The sequence below is a fragment of the Ixodes scapularis genome, unplaced genomic scaffold (genome assembly GCF_016920785.2).
Source record: "Ixodes scapularis isolate PalLabHiFi unplaced genomic scaffold, ASM1692078v2 PGA_scaffold3__209_contigs__length_174095766, whole genome shotgun sequence".
NCBI classification, from domain to species: domain Eukaryota; kingdom Metazoa; phylum Arthropoda; class Arachnida; order Ixodida; family Ixodidae; genus Ixodes; species Ixodes scapularis.
This window is the reverse complement of record NW_024609868.1, coordinates 114,554,992-114,566,994: the sequence shown is the minus strand read 5'-3', so window position 1 is coordinate 114,566,994 and position 12,003 is coordinate 114,554,992.

Here is a 12,003-nt window from a genome sequence, read left to right as displayed (position 1 = left end):
CCGACGAGGCCGGCCGGACTTCTGCAGCCCATTTCTCCTCCAACTACACCCTTCCAGCAGATCGGAATGGATCTACTTGGTCCTTTTCCGCCTTCGACGTCGGGGAACCGCTGGATCATCGTCGCCACAGATTATCTCACGCGGTACGCCGAAACGAAAGCTCTTCCTTCAGGGACTGCTGTGGAAGTCGCCAAGTTTTTCATCGAGTCCATCGTCCTCCGGCACGGCGCTCCCGAGGTTCTGATTACAGATCGCGGATCTTCGTTCATGGCCCAGCTGACGCAAGAGATCCTTCGTCTCAGTGGCACCGGCCATCGTCGAACCACTGCATACCACCCGCAGACCAACGGACTGACCGAGCGACTCAACAAGACAATCGCCGATATGATCTCTATGTACGTCGACGTAGAGCACAAGACGTGGGACGAGGTGCTGCCCTACGTCACGTTCGCCTACAATACGGCGGTTCAAGAGACCACTGGATTCACCCCTTTCCAGCTGGTACATGGTCGGAAGGTAACGACCATGCTGGACGCCATGCTGCCCCATGAGCCATCTGACAACGAGAGCGACGACGCCCAGGCGGTTGCTCAACGCGCCGAAGAAGTTCGCCAGCTCGCCCGACTCCTGATTCAAGACCAGCAACGCGTCGACGCCGGCCGCTACAACCTTCGTCGCAGGGACGTCCGCTTCCAGCCCGGAGACAGGGTGTGGGTTTGGACGCCCATCCGTCGCCGCGGCCTCAGTGAGAAACTGCTGAAACGGTACTTTGGACCATACAAGGTACTTCGTCGCCTCGGCGAGCTGAACTACGAGGTGATGTCCGACGGAACACGAACATCGTCACGCCGCCCACCACGACCTGAGGTCGTCCACGTCGTGCGCCTGAAGCCGTACTACGCTCGATAGGACTGTGGACCTTTTGTGCTCCAAAAGACTCTTTAGTTTATCGTTCTTTTTTTTTATTTTGATTTGTTTTACACTGCATCGGGGCGATGCATTTTTAAAGGGGGGAGTAATGCCGCGCGCAAGGCTGAGAAAGCCACGCTCGGTCACGGTCCTCCAGAAAGTTCCCGTTTATTCATGTACCGCACGTAACTTCTATCATTTATCCCTGCATTTGTTTTCTAGAAAGTGCGTGTTCATTCTCGCCCCGATCACGCGACGCTCGAACCGCTTTCGCCGAATCTTCGAGATAGCGACGCACTCTAGATAAGAGGCCGACCGCCACCTTGTCGAGTCAGTCTCGCTCTAGCGCTCGATTCCGCTGACACGCCGACTTCGACGCCCGCGACGCTCTGCTTTCTTCTGTTTCCTTCTTTATTTGTTTGGCACAAGTTCGCCACATTAAACGTTTATTTCTTTCTGTTTATTTCCTGTTTTTTGTTTGGTCACCACCCGTGACAATACAGACAGAAGCTTTACTGGATCTTCAGACTTGCGAATGAGCACAGTGTGCGCCCTTGAAAACGAGAGCGGCAACATGTGAACTTCGTATGCCTCGGCCAAAACCTTATGCAGTGCAACTGCTGCCTCACTTTTAAAAGTTTTATAAAAACCTGCCCCAAGGCCATCCGGCCCGGGTGTCTTGCCGGGACTTTATTCGTCAATAGCTTTTTCAATTTCTTCAATACTAATTGGCACTTCCAAGCTTTCGCAAACCTGCTGATCCATTTGCGGCATCAATGACAAAAAACAAGTTTTATAATCAGTGACTAAAGGGGTACTGTTCCCTAGCAGATTGCGATAATGTTCTACAAACGCTTTTTCAATCGCATTCTTATCGCGGGTTAGAGTGGCGCCGTAACTTATCTCTTTGATTTCGTTGCGTTTTGCATATCTTTTTTCGTCGCTAAGCGAGCGCTTCGTCGGGCTTTCTCCTATCAAATACTTTTCACTACGCGCCCGCACAATAGCCCCTCTGTACTTTTCAGCATCGATAATTTCCAATTGACTTTTAACATCTCTTATTTCTTTCGCGAACTCGCCGGGTTTCTTGCCTTCTTCGGCTATGAGCATGTCTAACTTGCGTCGAAGATCATTCTCTTTAATCTTTTTGTGATGAGTTATGACGCTACATCTCTCGATAGCTATCATTTTGACGTCCTCTTTAAACAATTCCCACCTTTCCACCCAATTTGCTTGGTCATTCATACTCAAATTTTTAAAAACTTATTTAACTCGGGAAATAAAAGGTTCATCATTAACGAGACATCCGTTCATTTTCCACAGCGCCCATCCCCAACGCGGTGGTTTCTTCTTGTTCCCAAGAGTAAAAAATACCAAAGCATGGTCGCTAAAAGACATGTGTTTCACCTCGTAGTGGTCGCAAAGGGGTACAAGATCAAGTGAAATATACGCTCTGTCAAGCCTCGCATGGCTATTACCTTGAAAATGGGTGTACTGAACCCCTCCCTTAGATGCACAAACAGTGACGTCCTCTAATGTATTTCTTGCAATAAATTCACTCAAAGAAAAAGCACTGGAATCTCGAAAGCGCACTTGATTCGCTCTATTGTCAGGAGAGCAAACACAATTAAAATCGCCAAGAAAAATAGCGACCCTATTACAGTTGAGATATTTTTCGATACTTTAAAAATAAAAAAAAAAAAAACTTTACGCTCACCTTTTTGGTTTGGCGTCATAAATACAAATAACCCGCCACTCAACGTTAGAAAAGGAAAAATCACAATACACAAAACGGCCAGAGGAACACGAATGTACGGCCGTTTCTACAACACCTACTGACCGGCGAATAAATAAACCAACCGCGTGCGAAACGCATATATTGAAAAGAGACTGAAAGGGTCGCACCATACGGTACGTCTGTTCATGGCTTTCGACTTTCGTCTCCTGCACGGCGATTATGTCAAGCTCATGCTCGGCAAACAGCCGGCTTAACTGGTATCGCCGGCGTCTCGCTGAAAGGCCACGCACGTTAAGCGTGGCGACTCGTAGGGCAGACTCTAGTAGTCGGACGGCCCTCTCCTCTGACTCTCACACACCTTCCACGACTTTCGCGCCACCACCGAAACGGTCGCCTTTCCTACGCAGTCATGGGGGTGGCTTGGCACCCCTGACTACACCTGCAGCAACGTTCGGGACGGCGCCGGGCCGCCTCAACCTCGTAGGTGCCGTCTTGGCAGGCGGCTGCTCCTTGATCGCTGCCTCTGGGTCAGCGCCGTTGTCGTCCCGAGTCCGCTTTGCGGCGGGCTCCGGTGTCACGGCCGTCTCCATGGGCACGTCGCCTGGTTGTTCAGAGGAGGCGTCGTCGCATGCGCCGGCTGCCTTGACTCCAGGCCTCGACGCCTCAACGGACTGAGCGTCCGGAGACTCGGCCTGGCTCGTCGACCCAGCACCAGGTGCCACGTTGACTGCGGACGTGGCCGTGCCGCGCTTGGGCGTCGCCGCCGCCGCTCTCTGCGATGGTGCCGCCCCGCTGACCGGACCCGAGACGGCCTCCTCGACGTCGGCCTCGTCCATGAGAAGCTCGGATTTCTCCTCGCCTCCCACAGGGCCCACGGCCGCCGCGTAGGTCCTTACGCACTGCGTGCCGTCGTGGCCGAACCGTCGGCAGACGTTGCACTTGGGTACGCTGCACCCCTTCCAGATGTGCCCCGTCCGCTGATACCGCAGGCAGAGCGGCGCCCTACCCGGCACGACAACGAGGGCGAGCTCACCGGCGACGCGCAGCTGGTGCGGGAGGTCGTCGGGACTCACGCCCCCTTCAGGCGCAGCACCGCCGTCGGCGCCATGGTGCTAACGCTGTGGCAGCCGTCGATGTGCCACCGCTCCCTGGAGACGTCCAGGACCTTGCCATAAGGCGCGAAGGCTGCCCTCACGTCGTCGTCGCCGACGTTAAAAAGCAGCCAGTGGAGCTTGAGGCGTATGTCCCGGTTTCCCGGGTCGACGACGATGCACCGCCGCCCCTTGACGACGAGCTCCGACTCCGCCATTAGTTTCTTGGACCCTTCGATAGTCTTGAAGGTGACGGCCCAGACGTGATTCATTTCATATGCCCCGAGGGCGACAACCTCGGGGAGTAGTCCTAAGCGAGCCAGCGCGTCGTGAAAATCTTCGGCGTGGTACGGACGTCCCTTGACATCCGCATGTAAAAAAACCGTATTTACCACTAGTGACCCGGTGGGCAGCGAAGGCAGGATGACAGCGTATTCCTTATCTTCAACATCCCCGATACCACGGCCCGGCTGGGCCGCCGAAACCGCTCCGTCTGAGCTAGACATTCCGCGTCCGATCGCTTCGCTTGCCGGAAGTGGAATCCGCCACTAGACCACGCCGGAATAAAGAGAGTTGAGAATCATGTGCTTCTCCTCTGCGGCTACTCCAACAACGAAAAAAAGATTTAAAAAAGTGAAGGGCGTCACAGAGATTTGAACTCGGTTAGCTGGATTCAGAGTCCAGAGTGATAACCATTTCACCATGAGACCCAATCTTTCCGACGCCGGGAATCGAATCCGGGCCTCTCCTTTTTTTTTTTCTCTTTATTGTCTGCATGACACAACGAACACAAGATCACGTACACCACACTTCAATGTTAAAAAGGCCTGCCATACCTTGGCTGGTCCAATTGGCTTAAAATGCCCTAACGGTGACCAGTTTGTCCAGAACAGGCAGCCATTCAGGTGGCTCACGTTGCGTTTTGTGCGCTTCTTTGACGTAAACAATACTCTTAGTAAAATAATCTCTGACGGAACGCGCGTCCACGTCGGCGTGCCGCACAGCCATCCTTGTCCGCCATATACTGTGTGGACTAAGCGCCATAAACATGTCATAGGGCACTTCCTCACGTTGTATACAGGAAGGAATTGTATGCCATAGGCTGTTATTGGAAGATCCTTTTTTAGGTGCGTTGTAAAATGTCCCAGTGGAATACTGCATCCCAGCAGTCCAAGAATATGTGGTTTACAGTTTCGGGCTTGCGGCGTAAAAGACAGTTTACTGACCAGTGAACGAAAAGACCCTTTTCCTCAAGCCAACGTTTAACGGGGAGCGTGCCGCTATGCTATTGAAAAAAGAACGTCTGTACAGAAGGTCGAACTGGCAGTCTTTTAGGTCTTTTAAGAACATCTTTTTCGGGGCCAGCACAATATAAGAATGTTCACATTGGTTCCGGTAACACCACATCGATTACGTCTTTGTACAACCACTTACGCGAGACGTCGCTTAGGCACTCTAACGAGAAACGCACCTTCCAGAAACTGATAAGATCGTACCACTTCATACAAAAAACCTCGCATTCTTGGGCATTAAACATTACTACAAAATCAGATAAGCTCCTCCAGGGTCTATCCTGTAATAGAGTGCTCCAAAAAGTGAAAGCCCTTTACAACTCCCTGTAACGCCGAATTAGAGCGCAGCTCTTGAGGAGGAGGATGGAAGGGTAGTGAGGAGAGGGTATAACCCACCTCCCTCCTCCTCAACTCCTTATCATCCTCCTCCCCTCATTCTTCAATCTGCTCCGGGGGGGGGGGGGTGTTACGTGACCTCGGCGGGGGGGGGGGGGGGGGGAGGGGGGTCATGTGACCCCGGGGGGGGGGGGAAGAGGGGCTCGCGTGGTGCTTTATAGGACATTTCCCATAATGCACCGCGCGGTTACGCCGACGCCTACGCCGAAGCCGACGCCGCTCAAGCCGGAGACAGGCGTCTAAGAGCTGCGCTCCAAAAAAAGATCCTTCTGATCGCGCAGGAAAATAAACCTCGACACGACCTGTCGCAGAACCAGATGGGCTAAACCCAACCCCCCACTTTGCACAAAAGGAAACAAATTAGTACGTCTGGTTCGTTCCCATTCCGAACCCCATATAAAAACTGCAAATACTCTGTGAAGTTTTCGAACATTGACCCTTGACATCCATAACGCCTGCAGTACGTACCAGACTTTAGCCATGATAGACAGATTACAAACAGTCGAACCCCCCCCCCCCCCCCCCCCTCCCCCTTCCCGTTCCCACTTCACTCTTTCATCTCGAACTTGTTCTGTTTCCTCTTTCTAATACTCCATGGTGTCACGGTAGTGCTTGAGAGGCACACCGAGGTACTTTGCCGATGAACAAGTCCACTGGATGTCCTCAAAAACGTCGGGCGTGCTTTCCCAACTGCCATGCCAGAAGCCTACAAATTTGCCCCAATTGATGACTAGAGACCGGATCTTTAGGCAAATGCCTATTTTGTTTCCTTTGGTCCCTATCGTGCCTTTTCTATAGACCTTTTCATTCTCCTTCGCATGGGCGCTGCCATCTTGGAATCACGTGACGCGGCAACCATTAGGTTGCTTCAACTTGCTGCTCCGCTCTCCCCTCCGCGCCTTGGCGGATGCGTTGTATTCGCGTTTTTCGTCGCGTTTCACCGCGCTTTCTTTCCTCACTTCGGAAACTGTAGTCCGATACGTCTACCCGACGACTAAGACATCACGAAGTTTCAAAGGTCCTTATGACAACTGAGGTATGTTTACTAACATTGGCGGAATTCCATTAAAAAGCGCGTATATTTATATCGCGCATTTAGGATCGGAAGGTGTCAAAAATAGTCAGCTCAAGGAGAGTATTTGTATTTCCTGAAAGTATCGTTCTTTGTATTCATAATATGTCAAAAACAGTTTCTTTTGATTATGTGAGGAAACTCGCGGATGAGATAGACAACGAACGTTTAAGTTGTACTTTATCTGAGGTTGGAAGTAATGGTACGTAAACATCAGGCAATTTGTTTGTTCATATCACACCTACATCTGTATAAGGTTCTTTATCTTTTTTCGCGACGTCAACGTTCGGTTGGTCAGTTTACTTACGAAGTTTAAGGAATTGTATACCGTGCTCCCTCCCATTTCAACAGTCATTTAAGTGATTTATTGATTATATTTAGATAACCATGCCACCCACTTAATTTATTTTAACAGAATGGTTTGGAATTCTCGCGTAAGGAAATGCCACAGACACTTAACAGTCGTGGGTTTTAGAATAGTATGCACAAAGAAATAACGTCTTTTCTATTTGCAAATTCAAAACGCCGTTTAAATTCGACGCATAAGCAAAAAACATTTTTTTTTTCTTTTTGCGTACGTTGGTTTAACTTTTGTTAGTATCTAAAATCTGCAATATTTGACGCCGAAAAAAAGGGAGCCGTCTGCATAACAATCATTTGAGTACAGGATTGTCGATGGCGAATACAGGCTTACTTTTGGTGGCTGGCGACGCCGAAATTTGCAAAGCGAATCTGTTCAAACAAATAAATATTTGTTCACACAGGTCCGTGAAGTGGTGCCTAGCGCTAGAATTCGGCCAAACTTTCTGAGGTATTTTTCCTCCTGCGCCCTTTAATTTTATTTGGCCAATTTTTCGGAAGACAAATGTCAGATTTAATTTGACAGGATTGTCAGTTATATCACGTGACGATCTTGAATAAGCAAATGTTGATATAAAAATAATTTATTTCCTGGGTCCCCATATCGCGAAATTCTGCTTATAATAACTTTAGCAGGGTTGATAGTTTAAGAAATTTACTACTCGGCCTGTCAAAGCATGCTCGAGTACTGAATTAGAAAAAAAAAAGAAAACAGAAAAAGAGGCTGAGACGATACTACTTTACATCAATTATCTGCGTCATTACACGATACGTTTTAAGATTGCGAAGTTCACTAAAGGTTGAGTGCCCACAAAAAACAAACAGTGAGTAGTAAACTCGCAAGTTCATCTGTTCTTCCCGATTCAGCACATTGCTAATCAAGCTGTCGATAAGTTCATCTGTTAGACTCTTCATTAGTTTGTTTTTTCTGGAAACTGGTGTCATCGGGTACGGCCGTAGACGATGGTAATCCTTCCTGTACAGCAGTCAGGCGTTTCGTTACCAACCATAGTCAGATACATCAAAGGAGTTGGTAAAAAAAGCACGCAATTTAATCTTTAAAACGCCTCGTAGTGCTCAAAGTGGCTCAATACCACTGTTTCGTTGGTTGCGTGCTACAAGGAACATAATTGTTTCACAAAGTTAAGCAAAAACAACGTAGAACGGCAACATAGCCGCGTTCACGTTGAAACCGAAGACAACCAAATTGAAGCAACCTAATTTCACCGAATGCATCAGCGTCCCCTATCCGCCGGTGAGGCAACTACTACAATGAAAAGGTCTATATATGACCACGAATCAGGAGTTACGAAGCGCTTTAAGAGGGGTTTTATAGTACTTATAAATGCCTATTTCGGCGTTTGAGCCTAAATTATCGTTTCCCGCGTATAAATGCATATTTTCGACATTTTTTGCTTCGCTACGCCAAAATGATTTGTTCTGTTCAGTTTCAAGTGGAAGTGAACAATTTTTCATCTTGGTGCAATGCATGACAACAGTCTGCTTCAATCTCTGTCCCGAGATCCACCACAAACATCGTTGTTTTTTTCTTCACTCCTGTAAGGCGCAAACAGCGACTTCCTTCTAGTCGAGGGCCCTTCCCGCCCTTCCCCACGCACCGTCCTTCTTTCTATTTCTCGCCGCGCCTTTGCTCTCTCCCCCTCTCGCCTCGCCCGAAACGCCCTAAATGAAACTTTGTGGATGCTAGAGCGTTCCAGGCAGCCCTGCGCTGGGAGTGTGGTATGTCACCTGGAGTCTCCGCGTGTCGCTTCGCCCAACTGGAAGCTCCACTCACGTCTTCTGAGTACTGGATTGGTTAGGATGGCTCGTCCTATCCGCTACGGTTCATTGCAAGATCGGGAAATTCAGCGCAATGCCCACCGAAAAACTTTTTTTTTTTTTTTTTTTTTTGTGAGCAAGTGCGTGTGTTTGTGGACTTTTCGCAAGGTGACTAGGAAAAAATATTTCCGTGGCGTCCCGGAAAGGGGACCACCAAAAGGAGTTGCATAAACTTCTTGACGCTAATTGAAATGTTAATTATTAAATTAAATATACTGAGTAACAAGACAAAACACACTGTGTCTTTCTATCGGATTACTGATCTCCAGTACGTGCTTGTTGCCTCCCGTCATGCTTTCGTTGTGCCTGCACAGTTGAAACTCCTTATCTTTCGCGACATAATCGTCAAACCAACTCCAGAAAGATGAATAGCGTGCAGTATCTCACCATTCCCCCCATAAAGAGCACATATCCAATGGACCTTTTTCAAGAAGCGTTCTGCGCACGCGCGAGCGCCCGATGCCAAGCGGCGGAAGTCGGCAAGAGAAATCGAGAAAATTCTGATGGAGGCTGCGGATCAGCGAGTATATAACGCGTAATTGCAGCATATATACAATTGTGTTACACAAAAAAAAGTCGACGAAAAGAAAAACGCGACGTTTGGGTGGACGCCACATATGCCCCTCTTCAAAGTTGCGTTGGTCGCGTGACCAGTCGACAACTCCGTAAGAAAAAAGAACCTAGAATGGCGGCTGTACCTCTAATCACCCTAGTAGTCAGCTTTGCTACCTGTGCTTCACCGGAATCACCAGTTCAGCACGCCTTCACCGCCTCTTCTTATAGAGTACGGTCAATCCCCCTCCCGCGGCCGTGCCCACGGTCACCCAAGTTTTAAAAATCCACCAGATTGAGCGAAAGTTTCCTATTTTGTGACTGGCCGTCCCTCAACGGGACGGGGCGCCGGCGTCCCCCGTCTTTCGACGGCGCCGAGGACGTAAAACACCGTCGTTCGGCTCATTTCGGCTCCGGCGGCCCGATTTCGGTCCGAAACCGGTCCGAAAACCTTCTCCCCTGGCGGGAACGCCGCGCGGCTCTATCGACGGGACGGGGTAAAAAACGGCTGTGTGAATGAGGCCTTATGCTTCTGATTGCCTCCTGCCACACCCGTCCGCCGCCGTCGCCATCATTGCTCGCTGCTCGCTAGGTTACCTTATTTTTCGCGGGTGCACGCTGGTTCTCCATACAAAGCTGATCACGAGGTATGAAAGTCCCTATTTTTTAGTACCTTCGTGCTGCTGACCTGGCTCGCGTGCCGCCGCGCACGGGCCGCAGCTCAGAGAGCGAAGAAACTGGTAACATAGCTCCCATTATTGATTGGTAGCGCAGGTCACTTCCTGAATTTTTAGTTCGTGCAGACACCACCTGGTGCCATCGGTACGTGGAAAAGGTCCGTTTGGGCACGAGTCGTAGTTCCTCCAACAGCCCTGCGCCCTGTTATCTAAGCGGCAGATAGTCTCGCTAGAGTGAGCTTTGGCAGCGGAGCGTATGGCAGCTCTGTGCTCTGATGCTAAACTAAAACCCGAACAAGCTACACAATGGGTAGGCTTTTTCACTATTGTAAAACATTTATATATTTCCAGCGTCGCTATATTTAGAGGTATTAGGAAGATATCGCTTAAAGCCATCCGCGCTCAGGACGGCGCACTACGCTTTTCAACAAATCGTAATGTTGTTTTTTCAGAGATTCTATTTGAGAAGTGCCACCCGGCAGAACACAAAAAAAAAACAGCAGGAAATAAAACCAACGCAGAACGCAACGTGCCCTCAACGCCTAGGCAGTCATTTTTGAAAGGAAACCTCACGCATGGAAAGAAGAACGCACTTTGTGCAGACTTGTGTAGAGACTTATTCGCCGCTAATATTTCTTAAGCAAAGGTGAAAACACAGTTTAAAAAAAAATATTACAAAAATACTGCAGTCATATGGTACCGTCGGAGTCGACTCTTCGCAAGAACTACCTGCGGCCCATGTACCAGGAAAGACTAAAACAAATCAGAGATGAACCTGGGTACTCGTGCATTTGGGTGTCCGTAGAGGAAACGTCAGGTGCGACTGGACGCTCTGTCACGCACCTGGTAGTTAGGAAGCCTGTAGCAGACGAGAGAACAACTCGTTTCCTTGTGTGCTCCAAGGCGCTGGAGAACAAATGGGGAGACCGTGGCGTACTTTCTAAACGCGTCCTTGAAGGTGCTCTACCCTAGTGAATTAAAAGACAGCGGGGTGTTGCTACTTTACAAGGATACGGTGGCTTATATGCACAAAGCTGCCCTCCTCCTGAAGGCTTTCTGCCTTCAGGAGGAGGGCAGCGGATGTGGCACGCCACCTGCCTCGCCCACGGCATGCACCGCATTTGCGAAGAACTAAGAAAGCACTTCAGGCATGTAAACGATCTCGTTGCTGCTGTGAAGGCTGTGTACCTAAGTCACCGTCTCGTGTATGTGCCTTTAAGGAACAGCTACCAGGGGTTTCCAGCCGACGATAGTGTCTCAGTCAGAAAGGCTCAAGGTGTCCGCGCGAGGACACTCTCAAAAGTGACCTGGCGTATTTTTTCTCCAATTTCACGTTTCTGGTCGACACAATCAAGAGCCTCGAAAGTGCTGGCGAATCTCTGGCTTGGAACATTGGGCTCATTTCAAAGGTTCAAGAACAAGTCGACGCCGTCCCCGCAGGCCCCGCTGCTGTCCAAGTTCGTTCAAAGCTTTAGTCCGTCTTGAACAAAAATAGTGTGTTTTTGGTACTAAAAGAAGTCTTAAAGGTTCTCACCGTGGAAACGCTCCAGGGTGCCAGAGGGTGTGGAAGCATTGAGTGTTCCTAAGCAAATGTACGCCCCACTCACATTAGTTGACGCCGAACGCTCTTTTTCAGCGAAAAACTGGTTCTTAATGACAAGAGGAAGAAGCTTAAAACCAAGAATCTTGAGATGGTGCGTGTTGCTATTGTTTTCGTAATTTCTCCCATTGTTTCTATGTACAGCATGGGACAGCTTAGTACCGGTGTGGGCTTGGGTCAACTTTTTTTCCAATGTTGGACAAATAAAATTGTAATTCCACTTGTACCACTTTTTTCTGCATTTCTTTGAATGGCAGAGGCCCTATATGCTTTCAAAAGCAATCTTTGAATAAAAACTAACTGCTTGTGCCTATAAATGTCTCTTACAAAGTTTTTAGTGGCTTTTATAGGCGCCTAAAAGTGGCTTTTTAGTGCCTAAACATCCTGCCTCTACTGATGACCTAGGCATGTGAATTAGTTTGCACGTGTCCGGCGCGGAAACTAGTAAATGTATTAGTTTGTTACCATTCAACGGAG